Genomic DNA, 18,487 nt, shown 5'->3' on the forward strand with positions numbered 1-18,487 from the left:
TCCTTACCCAAAACAACCTATTGAATCCTTTTCAGTCTGGCTACCGACCCGGTCATAGCACAGTAACAGCACTAGTTAAGATCACTGATGATATTCGATCGGGAATGGAACACGGCCAACTGACCATCCTAACACTCCTAGATTTTAGTAATGCATTCAATACCGTCGACTTTGACATCTTACTAGAACTGTTACACTCTCTTAACGTATCTCCGCCTGTAGTTGAGTGGTTTCGTGATTACTTGTGTGGACGTCGGCAGCGAGTTCGAATTAACGATGTGTCTTCATCTTGGTGCGATACGTTTGCTGGCGTTCCGCAAGGTGGCGTCTTGTCTCCTCTCCTTTTTTCAGTTCTTATAAATACTATATCAAACCAACTAACTTCTCTCTACCATCTATATGCAGACGATTTACAAATGTATACTCAGGCTCCTTTAGACGACTTGAACGATGCTATTGCATTAACTAACCAAGATCTCAAACATATAAGTAAATGGAGTAAAGCTTTTGGCCTTAAAGTAAATCCTTCCAAATCTCAGGTAGTACTGGTAGGTAGTCCTAAGCTAATCCAAAAGGTAGATTATTCAACGCTTATACCTATAACTTTTGGTGATGTGGTTATCCCCTTCAGTGTATCGGTAAAGGATCTAGGTGTAATTATTGATAGTTCTCTTACATGGCGGCCACAAATAGAATTTGTCAGCAGAAAAGTTTTCGGATCAGTATGCTCACTTCGTAGACTACGTAATTTCCTTCCTACTGCTACCAAAATTACGCTATCCCAATCTCTTTTACTTCCAATTCTTGATTATGCCGATACTTGTTATCTGGATCTTACGGAGGACCAGCTTAACAAACTTGAGCGCCTTCAAAATGTTTGTATCAGGTTTATTTTCGGTCTTAGAAAATATGATCATATTTCCCAGTTTCGCGCTAAGCTCAAGTGGCTTCCTATTCGTTATCGCCGGAATACTCACATTCTTTCACTGCTCCACAATGTCCTTTTCAACTCTTCTTCCCCTCACTATCCGAAGGAGCGGTTTGAATTCCTGCATACCGTCAATTCTTTTAATCTTAGGTCTTCTGAGGGCCTCCAGCTGAAGACTCCGGTACATTTCTCAAACTTTTATGACAAATCGTTTACGGTGCAAGCTGTACGGCTTTGGAATGCTCTACCAGTTTCCATACGAAGTATAAAATGTCTGGTTACTTTTAAAACAAAAGTTAAGGACTTTTATTTAAGCAAGTTGTCATCTCCTTAATATGTTTATATGTCTGCTTAGCATACTTATTTCTTGCATATTTTTCGTGAACGTTTATATGCATGTATGTATATGTGTGTATGTATGTGTATGTGTATATGTATGTATATGTGTGTGTATGTATATGTATGTGTATATGTATATATATGTATATATAATAATAAGTAAGGATAATTTTTATATTATTATATGTATTACATCTCCCATATCTAGAACTAACAAATTTTTTTATCATGCCTCCTACCAAATTGTTTATAATTACTCCTCTCCATCCAAAGGTTGCCTGGAAGAGATCGCTCTTAGCGATAAGGTCGCCCATTGTTTTCTCATTGTGATTATTTCTTGTGATTGTTTGTATTTATAATAAGTTTACTGTTGTAATCTTTTGGAGGAAACAATAAAGAGTATCTATCTATCTATCTATATATTTCAGAGGTATGCTAATGATACCGTTCATGCATGCGTTACTACTTCTGAGAATTAAGATGTTATATATACAGGCCGAGTAGTCCCAGCATAGAATAGGCCACTCCTTCTTTTCTCGTGGGTGTCGTAAGAGACGACTAAGGAAACTTAATGGTGGAGGGATAAGCAGCAGTATCTTAAAACGTACAGTTTTAAAACCCTAATTGTGGTTGCCAACCCACCTGCCAAGTGTGTTTCGGTTTGAAAGGTGAGATATGGCGTGAGTTACAGAGGAATAACACCTGAGTCCTCAGGAATGGCAACGCATGGGGGGTATCATGGGTGAAACAGTATACTCTGTTATGTCCATGGTCCTGCTCATGTCTATAGGCGACGGTTACCACTTTCCATCAGGTGGGCCGTCAGCTTGTCTGCTTGTCTAAGTTGTATAAAAAAAATCCTCAATTATCATCACTCACTGGTGCCCTACTAGTGAGTGATGATATACTATACCGATAGCGGGGTTATCATTTCCTTATGACCCATTAAAAAAGGAGTATATGTATTACAAGTATACTAACTTATAAAGAAGTATTTTAAATTCTACTAAACGTCAAAAAACTTCCATGTTTTCAAACAAGCAAACAAATGATTTACTTTCAAAATACAGTAGGTAAGTACTGACCGTTCCAATGCGGTAAACATTGTTCCTAGTCCAGACTTAATTAATTTGGTTTAGTTTCGACTATTCAAAGTAAATTTCAACAATCACTGAATCGGTGCCATTAGTGGTTTGTAAACAAAAAGGTTGGTACTTAGTAGTTTTCGTAGAAGGTATTGCGTTATATTATTCTTAGTCTATGGTAGTTTATAAAACTACCATAGACTAAGATAGATGTTTATACTAACTAAGATAGATAGATAGATTTACTAGATGTTTCTCGTGACTTCGTTCCCGTGATAAGGATATTGATGGATCGGAATGGAAAAAAGTATTTTTTTTTCATTTAAAATTTTGTCAATAATCTGCCATATTTATTGACTAGCTTTGTGCCCGCTACTTCGTACGCTCGGATCTTAGAAATTGGAAAATTAAATAGATCACTTTAGATGACGTATTAAGATAAAACATACACCAGTTTTTAAATTAGATCTTCAAGAACACAACTATGAAAACTGCATTTAATTTTGTGTAGTAGTTTTTGCACGACGGCGGAGTAAGTTGATAATTAAAAATAAGTAAATTATCCATCCCTGCTAGTTCGAAAAATCTATGCGAATCTTCGGGTAGGTTATTAACAACTACGCCAAGCATTTCTGAAAGGAAAACTTGCGTTGTTGTTCTCTGGTTTCTATGGTCTGATTCTAAGACAAAAGAGCGAACTCCAGACCTTGAAAATTGTCGTCTTGCTAAGACTAACTTCATATCATTAGAACTGTACGCTTGGCTAATAAAACTTAATTCTGTAGGCCCTTTCAAATAATTATTGTGCCGGATATTAAGTATAGTTCAGGGGGGAGGGGGGAAGATTGTTAGCAATGATGCAGCTTGCAAGTAATATACCCTGTCGAGTCGACCTCTCCGCGGTTTCCCTTGGAAACCGTTGTAGTAAATTAATACATTTTATTTGGAGGTTACATAATTTAATAAACCTGTGTTACAGATCACCAGGTCCTCACCCCACGGTGTTGGCACTATATTACAATTTGTTCTGGTTATGAATACAATAACAATATTAATACATATACACATACATACACACATACACACACATATATATATATATATATATATATATATATATATATATATATATATATATATAATTTTAATAATATTTTCATAGGTTGTAATTTAATACGTAACCTTCAGTAATTTTTCCGTGTCATCGTACGTCCGACTCAATAACTATTAAGTGCAGTTTTACAATTAAAGTACGAATATGAATATATGTTTAAAATACGGTTTATATTATTATAAAGATGGCTGCCGAGGAAACAGAAAAATCTTTGTGAAAGTATTGTTCTAACGCGATGTTTTTTGTATATAATGTCTTTACGTCTTTTTGAGGTATCAAAATCGGTGGGTAATATTTGATGTTGTTTTAAAGTTATGTACAAAACAAATAGTTTTCTAACTGAAAGAATTTCACAATCTCGGTACAATTCATTCTTGGTAAAATCACTATAATGGGCCAAATGAACTGATTTCGTCATTATCATCATTTCATTCTTCATTAGTGCCTTGTTATTTTTTTTTTATGTGTGATAATGGAATGGTAACCCCGCTTGCGCTATCGATATACGCTGGTGGAGTACCGGTGAGTGATGATAGAATAAAAAAGCTTGTCAGTTAGCTGATCGTGAAGAATTCTACTACAATTAATCCCGATAGTTTCCAGGGAGAACTGCGTGGAGGTCGACCTGATATTGCTAGTTATAGGGGAATCAGACTCCTATACTAACAATCCCTTTCCCCCCAGTGCCCTGTTATTATATACATATGTAATATTATGTTGGCAATCGAAATATCGCGTACCGATAGCAGAATAAGAGACAACGGCAGCCCTGTTCTCAGGTACCTAAGTTGGGCTCCGATGGTGGCGAGATGTTTGAACTACAGAAACGATGATACGTAGTGTTCCTTCTACGTATTTGTTACCATTCGTTTGTTTATAATAATTACGTCACGTGTGACTATTGGTCATAGTAGCTCTTTTGTTTTGGAACTTTGGGCGTTCCTTGATTGAACACTTGTGTTTATCGTAATTATTGTGAAATGAAAAATTATAATTGAGTTAAGGATTAAATCATCTAATTTATATTCTTTTTTAAATTTTTTTTTTAATGGTTATATAGGTATTATTTTCATATAATGTGTTATTCTGAAAAAATGTTTTATCAACTTCTGAGCGTTATTATTGACAATGTTGCTGTAGTTTTCAATAGTATTTGTTTGTTTAATTTTGTTTATATTTGTTTAATTTTGTTTAATTTACTATTGTCTAATTTTGTGTTTCGTTTACTTGTATCTTATTTTGTGCAAATTCTAGTGGCTACCAAATAACTATTTAAGTATATAATTATGTATTATTTTAGCTGTTTGTTTGCCTTAAATAAATAAATAAATTCAGTGTTTTAATCACGTAGAATTGTAATTTAGTTAATAAACTAATTTATTAAAGTCTCTGATATTATTAGGTATAAATGCTTAATAGTAATGCAAACCTACAGTACTATGTAACTAAACGTATAGTGGTAATAAAAGTGACTTGACATCAAAACATTTCGCTAAAACCGTAACTTTGTGGTTTATTGTTCGAAGTGAGTGTGTGAACAGTGAGCACTGAAATGCAAATGAAATTATGGCATCAGATATCGACATGTTGCTCGCTATAAACATGTTAGCGAAACGGGGATTGATTACCAACGGTTGTTTATCTCTGCACCCGGATGTGGCGGCGCGGCGGACCGTTCACATGGTATGTAGCTGTGTGCAATATTTACTAATATTATAAACGTAACAGTTTTTTTTTTGTTGGATGAAAATGGATTGGTAACTCTGCCTGCGCTAACGGGATACGCTGGCGGAGCACCAGTGAAGGGTGATAGATGAGAATGAAAACAGGCCAGTTAGCCCATCATGATGAATTCATCAGGAATTAATCATGATAGTTTCCAGGGGGAACCGCGTGGAGGTCGACCTGGTTAAGTATATTGCTAGCAATGGGATTTTTAGTCTCTATTACTAACAATCCCTTTCCTTTTATGTAACAGTTTGTAAAAATGTTTGGATATTTATTATTTACTAGTTATTTTGATTATAATTATTTTGTTTATTTCTGTTACTATTGTCATTATATTTAGCAAATTACAAGTGATATGGAATTCCGCAAGATAACACCTAGTTCAGTAAAATGTTTATTATTTAATCACGTTTAAATGGCTGTGGTGTGTTTAAATGGAGTGGACATAACACATATTATTCTTTATATACTTAGGTACACAGGCAAAGCCGCGGGAACGAGTTAGTAATAATATTATAAATATAAAAGATTTGACTTTTATTTGTAATAAACTAAAATACATGAACGATATTTTAAAAATTTTTGCAACTATATATATATATATATATATATATATATATATATATATATATATATATACATATATTCAAAGGCCGGTAATGCACAAGCAACACCCTCCTCTAAAATAAAATCCAGCTGTTCAATTACATCATTAGAAATCATCAAATATATCTTATAATTTGTCAATTTGAATCTATGACTTTAAATTTAAGTCAATTTCAAAAAGAAGGTTTCATTCTAAGATTCTAAGAAGTCAATTGCTGGCAAGAATTTTCTTTTAGATAAGTGATCGTGTCTTATCATTGATAGCGTCGTTTGTCTCGAAATGTCGGTCAAATGCTTTTGCCGCTTAAGAATATTTTACTCCATAAAAAGAGTTAATGCTTTATTTTTAATTGAATGACAATTAAATATAAAATTAATATAGCATAATATAAAAGTCGAAAGTATGTGAAAGAGTGGCAAACAAGTATGCGGCATATTTGATAGTATGTTATCGTCTCAGATTATTAAAATAATATTATCTTATAATATTGAATTTATTAATAATATTAGCATTAAATTTTGGATTTTCAGCGATTTTTAATAATATTTTTTTCTTTTCCAAATGTTTTTTTACTAATCCACTTTTTATTAACTTTTGTACTAATGCAATGGAGATATAATCTGTGAATATTATAAATGTGAAAGTTGGTAAAGGTGTTGGTTTTATCACGCTTTAATGGCTAGATAGATTTGAATGAAATTTGGTTTATAGATAGACCATATCCTAGATTAACATATTGGATAATTTGTATACTAAACCACGTGAGCAAAGCTGTAGGAAACAGGTAGTAATTAATAAAGTAATAAAAAAAATATTTCAGACAGCTACATAACATAACGCATCAGCAACATACAGAAATGGCGCAGTGCTAGCAAGTCGGGAGTTTCCAATCAAAGTTTATTGTGTTGAGCCGGCATCAATAGGCGGTCTCACCTTCAATACCTCTGATAACACCTTCGGCGCTTAGTGTTGATATAGTACATTTCATTAGTAGTTATTCAACTCCACAGAAATATTTTCATTTAAAAACATACACACACACACACACACACACACACACACACACACACACACACACACACACACACACACACGCACACGCATTTGCACACGCACGCACACTAAAAGAGTGGGCGCACGCGCATGCCCGCGTACTTGCTCACACACACACATTCACAGAGAGAGCATTTTTAAATAGTGTATGTGTATCACACATATACACTATTTAAAAATTCATACACTATTTAAAAAAAAAAGTTAATAGTTTTAAAAGTTATATTTCTTATAGAAAAGGTTGTAAAGATACCGATTAAATTTAAAAATGGAAATGCCAAACATATTCACATATTTTTATAATTTTATTGGGACACTGTTTGTTGAATACGTTGTTGTTATTCTGTGGCGTAGGTTTAAAAATAAGACTGTCTCACCTTGCAGACTTCACCTCGAAGATTTCGGCTTCACCTTTAGTGTGTGAAATTCGAATTGTATAATTTTGATAACTTTTAATTGATTACGTGTCATCTCATCATAGAGAGACCTCAATACAAAGGTTGTATAATTATGAAAGGCATAGTTGATTCAGTTTATAATTTTCATGTTTTCATTCGAGTATAGGTAATGTAATAATTATAATAATAAAAATTTATTAATTACTAGCTATTGCCCGCGGATTTGCATGCCTGATGTCGTGTTATTCCTTTAATTTGACGCCTTAAATTTATAATTAATCTACCCTAGTCTTATATACGCTCCGCTCTCATTTTCTTTCGCTGCATACACGACTGTTACCGAGACTGGCTATGACGCAACATTGTTGGACGGTTGTGTCGTATTCCCGCTGATATCCGCCCACGCTGGATGGAAACCGTCTTTCTTGACGGCGTGTGAGACGCCACTTCATCGTTGCTAATCGGCTTTCGTTTACGTATTATCTATCTACGCTGGATAGACCGTGATACACTGTTAATACAGTCCACATCCGCTGATCTCAAGACGGATACGACCTTTTGGGCGAGAAGAAGCGCTGCAGGGCCAGGTCGATTCGAAGGGTGGGATATCGCATTGAAATTACAGGGTACTGAGAAATAACACCTGAGTCCTCAGTAATGTTATGGAGGGTATCACGAGCGATACAGTACACTCTGTTATGTCCATGGTACTGTACATGTCTATAGGCGACGGTTACTACTTTCTATCAGGTGGGCTGAACATAAACCTTTCCCATTAAGCCAGTAGTTGCCACGCTTGGCAGGCGGATTGGCAACCGCAGTTAGGCTTTGGAGTTGTTTTAAGAGGGACCCTGCTGCCCGTCTCTCGGCCTCCTCTTATTCAACTCTTACGACATCCACAGGAAAGGAAGGGGTGGGTTATTCTATGCCCGGACCACACGGTAATGTAATGTACACGGGTAATGTATGATTCTTCCCAGAGGGAGACTGTACAAAAGTCGATTGCTTAGGTACCCCTGTCTAATTCGTGTTTCAACCGTGAAGCAGTTGTGTTTGCATGGCTGTGTTTCGGTTTGAAGGGTGGGATATGGCGTGAATTTATTGGGCACAGAGGAGTAACACCTGAGTCCTCAGGAATGGCAACGCATGGGGGGTATCGTGGGCGAAACAGTATACTCTGTTATGTCCATGGTACTGCTCATGTCTATAGGCGACGGTTACCACTTTCCATCAGGTGGGCCGTCAGCTCGTTTGCCATTCTAAGTTGTATAAAAAAAAATCCTGTGGCGTAAAACTAAATAACGCAGAGTAATAATGTCATTTGTTAAAAATAGATTAAAGTTCACCATTAGTAACCTCGGTTCGATGTATGTTAACAAAATTATTTCCAAAGACAAACACAAACTGTGGGGTTTGTTTGTCTACGAACATGGTGCTGTTCGATGTTCGGAAAACAATTTTGAACTGTGATTGTAAAACAGTAGTTGTAATTTATGATAATATAAATTATCCACACTAAATTTACTCGTATCTGCCTTGTGTAGGGTTCTTATTTTAAAATTTTAAAAAGATAAAAAAAGTAAAAAGTATAAAGCTTTTTTTGTGAAGCAGCTTTTTTTTATACAACTTAGAATGGCAAGCAAGCTGACGGCCCACCTGATGGAAAGTGGTAACCGTCGCCTATAGACATGAGCAGTACCATGGACATAACAGAGTATACTGTTTCGCCCATGATACCCCCCCATGCGTTGCCATTCCTGAGGACTCAGGTGTTATTCCTCTTTACCCTGTAAATTCACGCCATATCCTACCCTTCAAACCGAAACACAGCCATGCAAACACAACTGCTTTACGGTAGAAACACGAATGGGACAGAGGTACCCAAGCAATCGACTTTTGTACAAAGTCTTCCTCTGATGAATGCTATATTGGCATAGATGTATTTTCATTTGAAAGGTGAGATATGGCAGTGAATTTACAAGGTACGGAGTCATAGCACCATAGTCCGTGTATGATGTATCCTGTTCGCGTCGTACCATGGTCTCCACTAGATAACTAATGGTTTGAGACCCCTAAAATTTTTTTATTATTTTCACTGTCTTGGTATTTTTATATTTTTTTCATTTTTGTTATTTTCCCTTTTAACCCATTTTTTCATTTTATTGCATTGCATATAGTACATACATCATCATACTCATATCAGCCGTTAACTGTCCACTGCTGAACATATGTTTCTTTCTAGTTGCCAAGCGTGGCAACTACTAACAAACCCTCCTTAAGAGGTTGTGTTAGTAGTTACCATGCTTGGCAAGCGGGTTGGCAACCAAGCTTGGGTTAGGCTTTGGTGATGTTTTAAGAGGGGCACTGCTGCCCTTCCTTCAACCCTTAATTGCCTCTTACGACACCCATGGGAAAGGAAGGCGGTCCATTTTATGTCAGGATCACACAGAGTTTATACAATTCATAATATCTCCTACAAATACTGTTCAATAACTATATAAAAATTTAAATGTATTTCACACATCGCTTACTTTTCAACACTACACGAACGGGAGTCGAAAGTTTATTACGATCAACAAAGTTACCGATTCTAGCGCAGATAAAACTTGTTTACCGACGAGATATCCACAGAGGACATTATCCTAACAATGGAATACGCCACAGATATTATGTTCGGCAAGTTAATAAAAATAAATTGCTTGTAAACTTGAAATTGTTGGTGCGACGTGTTATTTGTTAAAAATAAAATCCGTTTGTCATATTTTTTTAATACAGCTTAGAATTGCTATTCTAAATTATTTTAAAACAAGTTAACGATTCACCTGATAGAAACTGGCCGGAAATCGGAGACCTATTTGTAATGAAGCAGAATAAAAAATATTATCATTAAACTATTGTATTTATTACAAGATTAAGTTACTATAGAGAATAATGAGAATAAACTATATATATATATATATATATATATATATATATATATATATATATATATATATATATATATATATATATATATATATATATATATATATATATATATATATATATATATATATATCTCAAAAAGGTCTAAGCACATACTGTATAACACATACTGTTTCAAATTATTAATCAATTATTATATCATTTCTTACCAAGTAGGTACTTATGTAAACTTTTTTGATTTTGACATACTGGCTGATTGTAAAAAAAAAATATTTGTTAAATATAAATGCGCATATTAACAATACAATTTAAACACGTTCGACATGTTTATATTATACAGCGTACAAAAATAAACTAATTTAGGTATATAGACAGTTTAAAGTTATATATACAAGACAATTTTAATAAAATTATGAATCCTTGTTAGTCTGGTAGGCTTGGCATAGACTTGGCCTCACCTTCTTTCCCTGTGGGTGTCGTAAGAGGCGACTAAGGGAATTCAATTGTTGAGGAATGGGTAACACTGTCCTTCTTAAAACATCACCAAAGATTAACTGCGATTGCCAACCCGTCTGCCAAGCGTGGCAACTACTGACAAAACTCTCCTTATGGGCAAGGCTTGTTCAGCAGTGGACAGTTAATAGCTGAAATGATGATGTATCATTGTAATAATTGTATTACAAAATACATTTTAAAAATTTATATCAGACAAAAAAAAATATCAGAAGTACATCTGCTCGTATTTTGTTTAGAACCTTCCAGGATATAGTATAATAAAAGTTAGTACAGTCTTGTATTCTAGAATGCTCTAAGAAATTCTATAAAAATATAAAATGTTACACAACAGCACGTATCTACTTTATAATAGGGAAGTGAGAAGTTTGAGGCAACATTTGCGAGCGTTAGGATTAAAATGTAGCTGTTAGAGGAACTTTTGAAAAGTAGCAAAGCATCAGTCTGCAGTCAAAGTGTTGCGTTATAGTTGAGATCTCTAAATTTAGGGTTGCCATTTTTATTATTTTTTCTTAAAAAAAAGAAATGACAAATAAACTGATGTCCAACTGTTAGATTTTTTTTTTATACAACTTAAAATGGCAAACAAGCTGACGGCCCATCTGATGGAAAGTGGTAACCGTCGCCTATAGACATGAGCAGTACCATGGACATAACAGAGTATACTGTTTCACCAATGATACCCCCATGCGTTGCCATTCCTGAGGACTCACATGTTATTCCTCTGTACCCAGTAAATTCACGCCATATCCCACCCTTCAAACTGAAACACAGCCATGCAAACACAACTGCTTCACGGTTGAAATACGAATGGGACAGAGGTACCCAAGCAATCGACTTTTGTATAAAGTCTCTCTCTGGTATAGGTAATTAAATCCCTTAGATAATTAAAAATTGTTTTCCACAAAAAAAAAAAAGACTTCAATTGTGACAAAACCATTTCATTTTTAAATTATATTACCAATTTGTAAGTATATCCTTTCAGATAAAATAATTTTCCAAATCGATCTATAACTGACGGAACTTTAAAGTAACAAACAAACAAAAAATACAAATGAATTAAGAACCTTCATTCAGAGGGAGACTTTGTACAAAAGTCGATTGCATGGGTACCTCTGTCCCATTCGTGTCTCAACCGTGAAGCAGTTGTGTTTGCATAGCTGTGTTTCGGTTTGAAGGGTGGGATATGGCGTAAATTTACAGGGTACAGAGGAATAACATCTGAGTCCTCAGGAATGGCAACGCAGGGGGTATCATGAGCGAAACAGTATACTCTGTTATGTCCATGGTACTGCTCATGTCTATAGGCGACGGTTACCACTTTCCATCAGGTGGGCCGTCAGCTTGTTTGCCATTCTAAGTTGCATAAAGAAAAAACCTCTTTCTTTTTGAAGTCAGCTAAAATGCTTATCATCGCTTTCTGGAATAGAACAAGAAAAAAAAAAATTACGCAACAAGAAAAAAAATATTCCCAAATATATATAAGAAAATTTTTGTTATAAAATACTTTCACTAGACCTATTATTCTAAAGCAATTCATATTAAGAGTCTTATCTCCTTATTTATAAAAATTCAAACCTTTTACAAACCTATTTTGACTAATAAAGGGTTTTTTCACTTTCATTCAAACTGAGAAATTTCATGAAACACATTCATTAAAGGTATGACGTTATCATGAATTTTTAAAAGTTTTGTAAAGTATATGTTACATTATAACTGTAAAATTAACCGGATTGACTTATGAGTATTTGTGATACTGCCGCTCATGATTAAGGGTCTCGGATGATCCCGAAACCAGTCGAGCATTCTTGACTAAAATACACGTAACTTAATCCAGTTAGTCTTAAAGTTTATAGTCTGTTTTCATAGGCTTTAAGGACAACGTAAACAAATGAATAATTGACTCGACCATAGGACAGTCAACTGGTGTCCAAAACAAAAATAGGTTAATTAATTTAATATTTTAATTTGTTACTAATTTAATTTAGAGAGTATGACTATGATAATTTCAATCGTTATCAGAACTTTATCATTTATTATATTATAATAGAAGGATTTTATATCATTGTTTTATACAACTTAGAATGTAGAATGTATGTAGAAACACGAATAGGACAGAGGTACCCAAGTAAACGACTTTTGTACAAAGTCTCCCTCTGGTAATCATCATATCAGCCGTTAACTGTCCACTGCTAAATATAGGTCTAGTTCTATTGGGGGCTTTGTCAGTAATTGCTACGTATGGAAGGCGGTTTGGCAACTGTAATTAGGCTTTGGTTGTTTTAGGAGGGACGCTGCACGCTGCCACACAACCCTCGATCTTTAAATTCCCTTAGTCATCTCTTACGACACCCACGGGAAAAGAAGGAGATAATATCAATGGAACTTGCTTATATTTTTATTAAGTTTAGCTAAAAAAGGTTATACTTATTTGTATAGCATAGAAAAAAAATATATTTTATTTCAGTACTTACTACTACTCTAAGAATATTGTAACTATTTTATTTATTATATTATTTGTATAATTGTGTTGTCGAGCCAACGCCTACTACAATATTAGTCAATAGGATTTAATCCTACAATATTTATCTTTTATTCAAGTAGATATATAATCCGCCATTCTTTATTTACGTTATTTTGATGGCTGTATAGTTACCTATTGGTCAATCTAGTATACAAAATGTATATTGGTTATTCACTGTGTCTCCAGGAAGGTCGTAGGTTGTATATTCTAAATTCATAGATTCAGAACAGTGCTTGCTACGTTAAAATATTTTAGCTGCCCGCTAACGACATGATTTATAACTGTTTTGGGTTAACTGGAAGAGATCTCTTTTAGAGACAAGTCCATTCTTGTACACAATATTTATAAATGCATTAACAATGTAATTTACAAGTGCAATAAGGAATATATGATATATAGATATATACCTTTTAGATATAAATGGCTTTAATAAACCAAAAATAAAAAAAATAAATAAAAAAAATGTCTAAATAGTTTTACTTAGGGATTAATCTATTTAAATAAAAATCTATTGCCGAATGTATGTAAGCGCATCGCTTTAGAGTAACTGCATTTATTTGGCTGAATCTTTTTTGTTGTGTTTTTAATTGTCAGAAAGAGGTTTGTACGAAAATTAAATATTTGAGAAATTGTACGGAACGTGAAACAATTGGGTTAAAAAAAACTCTACGTAAAAAAAGTGAGTGAGTGAGTACGACAAAGGTCAGTAATTGTAAAGAGATACAGTCTCTTTTTCTTTGTTATCTTTTTTATTACGAGTATTTGAATAGGTAGCTAGTATATTACAAATATATTTGTTTATATGAATCGAATAAGAACTGGTATGTAACATGTATGCATCAGAAGTAAAATTAAATTATCTTTTTTTTATTAAATAACCTTCAAGTTTGTATTTTCCTTTGTATGCTACTGGACCTGGACTGGCAGGAATTTTTTTAAAATACTTTTTAGTAATATCATAATTAAAAAATGGAATACCCACTAATAATAAACTGGATTAAAAATAAATTATTAAGCCAAAATATCAACCCTACACAAATCAATTTCATAAGGTCTTTTGTGTCATAATATTATAATAACTTTCAAATTGTTATTTTAGGGTTAGCAGAAGTTATAAATAAATTTATCTTATTGATAAGTCTATCTAAACTCATTAATATTGATCCAGAATGGATGCTTCAATATTATTTCATTAATCAAAAACAAAAGTATTTATTATTTGAATTGTTTGTGTAAAGTTTACATGCGTAGATTTTAAGCCGTGCCAATATATTTATTAATGGCTTGAACAATATTGAATTTCGAATGCACGGTTTGAAAAAAATATATTTCTTGGTATAATTTGCGTTTGATATATTCTAAAAAAAAAAAATTAAATTCTAATTTCAAACAAGCTACTTTTTTTATTGCATGTTCACATTTGAGTATCTAATACTTTATCTGCAGTTTGGGTGGCGAACGGTTTACACTAGGCTTCTAGTAGCAATCTATTAATGTGCCTGAAGAGACCTCGTTTGAAGCTGAAATACGTCTCAAAACGTGCGTGGACGAAATGGCAGTTAGAAATTGGTGGATAATGTGGAGGGTTCTAGAACTTCTGGTTAAAATATTAATTCAATCTTCAAGTAGTGGAATTAAAGAAAATAAGTATAATCAAATAATCATTAATACTGAGTACCCAATGATTGTAGACCTTAGTGTCCTAAATTCGATTCCTGATCGATTAAAATATAAATGAACGATTAGATGTTTTATAGTTGACCTTACAATGAAGGTAATTTTTAATTTAGAGTGTACAGTCGTGGTTTAAATATAAAAAAAAAAAAACTTCAGAAAGAAAAATATCAGTTTCAATCAATTTAAAAAAAATGTAAGATCAATACGAAAATAAATATTAGTAATTAAAAAAATAATTAGTCAATCGATTCACAATTTATTAGGGAATCGGCAATATAATGACATGTGTATGAATGTAGACAAAAAATTAAATGAAATGAGTGTCGCCAGCAACAAAATATATTTTTAAAAATATATATTTATTTTCAACTAGTAGTGCCAGCTGGTGTCGTAGTATAGAATTATCATTGTGATAGTGTCCGTACTCTAAATTAGTCGGTTGCTCTGTGTACATACTTTAGTATCATCATTCCAAATTTAAACTGACCACAGTTGTACATAAGCCTCCACCTTGGGGGATTTTGCCAGTAGTTGCCACGATTGGCAGGCTGGTTAGCAACCGCAGTTAAGCTTTTAGTGATGTTTTAAGAGGGATACTGCTCCCCATCCCTCATCATTCATCATCACCAATTTTATACAATCAGTTTTTTACTCTACAAATACAGTCCACGCTATCAACAATGAGATGCTTCTCTTCGAAAGTTTCTTAGAAACTACTACCGCAAATTCATATTTACGATGACAACTCCATATTTAGAAATCATGTTTCAGTATCTCTATATAAATACAGCCAGGAAAAAGCCTATTCCTCGAAACCCTCATAAAAGCTTTATTAATTAGGAAAAGATGAAATCGTCTCGGATAAAGCCTGTTGTCCATTGTTATAATATACTAATATTAGCTTTATTCGTGACTTTATTTGTAACATAGTTGTAGTATAATGTATTCTAATTCAGTCGCGGAACATTGCCCTGTTTATGGGATCCATAAAAAAACTATTTTGTTATACAATTCGTTATTAAAAACAATAAAAAAATGTTTCAACAGTGTTACATAGATGTGATGTGATAATAATTACAGCGAAATAAAAATTGTAAGCATTTTTTGAAGGAAGTGTTCTACTAGCAAAACTGAATTTGAGTCGAGAAATGATATACAATTTTGAGTATGCAATACTAATATGGCGCGTTTAGCTGTTGAATCGTTATTTAAGAATTTTAGTTTTAGATAATTCAATATGTAAACTAAAAAATATGTTTTTTTTATACCACAGAGGTGGCAAACAAGCACACGGCCCACCTGATGGTAAGTGGTTACCGTAGCCTATGAACACCTGCAATACCAGAGGTATTACGCGTGCATTGCCGACCCTGAAGAAACCTTTTTACATACGTATTACTATATATATTCTTAGTTTTAAATCAGTTATAATAAATTAAAATCAGTTTTGAAATACACATTTTATGCCTTTTTATACGACACTTATACTTCGACTAGTAATTCAATTTTGAGATTTTAAGTATCCATTTTGAACCCTATAACAAGGATAATAAAAATATTTTTTCATTCCATTCCATTCTAATAATGTGAAATATGTATGGATCAATGATATGTAAAACAATTTCTAATCTGAAATTGATAGCATTAGTTGTTAATGAGTTGTTGAGATATAACACTGTGATAGATGGATGGACAGACAAAGCTACTACCCTTAGATTATACAGATAGAGTGCCTCCATAGAAAAGCATCGAGAAAAGCGGTTTTTTTTTTTATACAATTTTGCGTGATAAATAGTTATGAGTGATTCCTTTATAACTTCTATATTTATTTTATCTTGCAATTTCTGCATCTTTTTAATGCGTAAATACTCATTTTATTTATTAAATAATACGTCAAGATACATTTTATGCGTAAGTATATAGAAAACTGATAAAATAGAGCCAGCTAATTTGACAAATAGCGGACAAAAAATTGATCCATTTTTGAAGCTCGATGCTCTATCTATATAAGCTACTGCCATAAGGGATCATTTGTACCTTTTGGTATGGAACTCTAAAAACTGAAAATAAAACCGTGCATTAATAGCATCGCAGTGGATAACAATCATTGTAACGCGTGTACAATCACGTTCTGGTAAGTAAATCAAGATAGACAACTGGCGGCAATTCTGGCCGGAATAATTAAAACGGCCAAAAATCCCACCCAAGCTCATTGTAACCTAATTTTAATGTGTCACCAGGGGACAGTGAAGGTCGTGTCATAATTATGATCTTTCGTGCCAGTGGGTGTCATAGTATGGGGATATTTTATGCAGGATTTATATTGTGAAATAAGTGGCATGATACTAGTACCATGATAATTATTTCACGCTCTAGTTTTACGACATCATAACAGTTTCGTGCAATGTTTGATTTTTACATAAAATTATTGTTATGTATGTTATTTATAAATTTAGATTATATAGATAGAGTATTTAGTGTCAAAAACGTGTCAATATTATGTATAAATTGACATTTAACAATTTTTTTTTAAATTAAAACATAATCCACCATTTCTTTAGTGTTGCAAGTAATTGGATTAACAATTTCTCAGATCAGGTCGATTTTTTAATTTGAATTGGGAATTATTTCTCCCTATATATTGTAAATATACATAGGTACGTATTACTTTTAAATTAATACGCACTTATTAATTAAAATGGCGGCCATTGTCAATGATTTAAAAACGAAAACATATTTTATATCTATACTCAGATATAAATCAAAGCAATCACTAAATATGAGCATTGTTACGAAATCATTATGCACTGTTTATCTTGTTTTTTGAATATATTAGTGGGTATTTTGTATTGATTTTAATTTTCAATTTTATTAATTAATATAATTTCTCCCATATACTGAATAATAAATATACATTATGGTAACCCTATTCACGAACACTTGGATAAAAAAGTTGACCTGTTTTTAGCGAAGCATTTGTATGGAGACACTCTATCTATATAATTTAAGATTGTAACCTAATTTTAATCTGTCAACTGGGTACAATAAAGGTCGTGTCATGATTATGAAGTTCTGTAAAATTGGCTGTTATAATGTGGAAATGTTTTAAATCAGATTTTTTTTTATTGGTAGAAAATGGAATAGTAAGCTTGCCTACGCTAACGGGATATGCTGGCGGGGCACCAGTGATGAGGTCTATCATGATGAATTCATCAGGAATTAATCATGATAGTTTCCAGGGGGAACCGCGAGGAGGGCGACCTGGTTGGGTATATTGTTAGCAATGGGATTCTCAATCTCCATTACTAACAATCCCTTTCCCCCCTAAACCAGATTTATACCGTAAAATTAGTGGTATGACACTAGTTTTATGATAGCAATGTCATTAATTTTAGTCACTTTTTTTTCTAACACCTGAAAAAAAAAGTGTATAAAATTTTATAGTCCCTTTTTTTTTCATTTACACGCTAATTGATTATTAAATAGAAGTATAGTCATGTTCCTAATGATGTTATGAACCTGAAAATATAATTAACACTTATTTGCATGATTCGAAACAGAGGGAGACTTTGTACAAAAGTCGATTGCTTGGGCAC

Source organism: Galleria mellonella, unplaced genomic scaffold, assembly GCF_026898425.1.
Source record: "Galleria mellonella isolate WM207_F2 unplaced genomic scaffold, CSIRO_AGI_GalMel_v1 utg44, whole genome shotgun sequence".
NCBI classification, from domain to species: domain Eukaryota; kingdom Metazoa; phylum Arthropoda; class Insecta; order Lepidoptera; family Pyralidae; genus Galleria; species Galleria mellonella.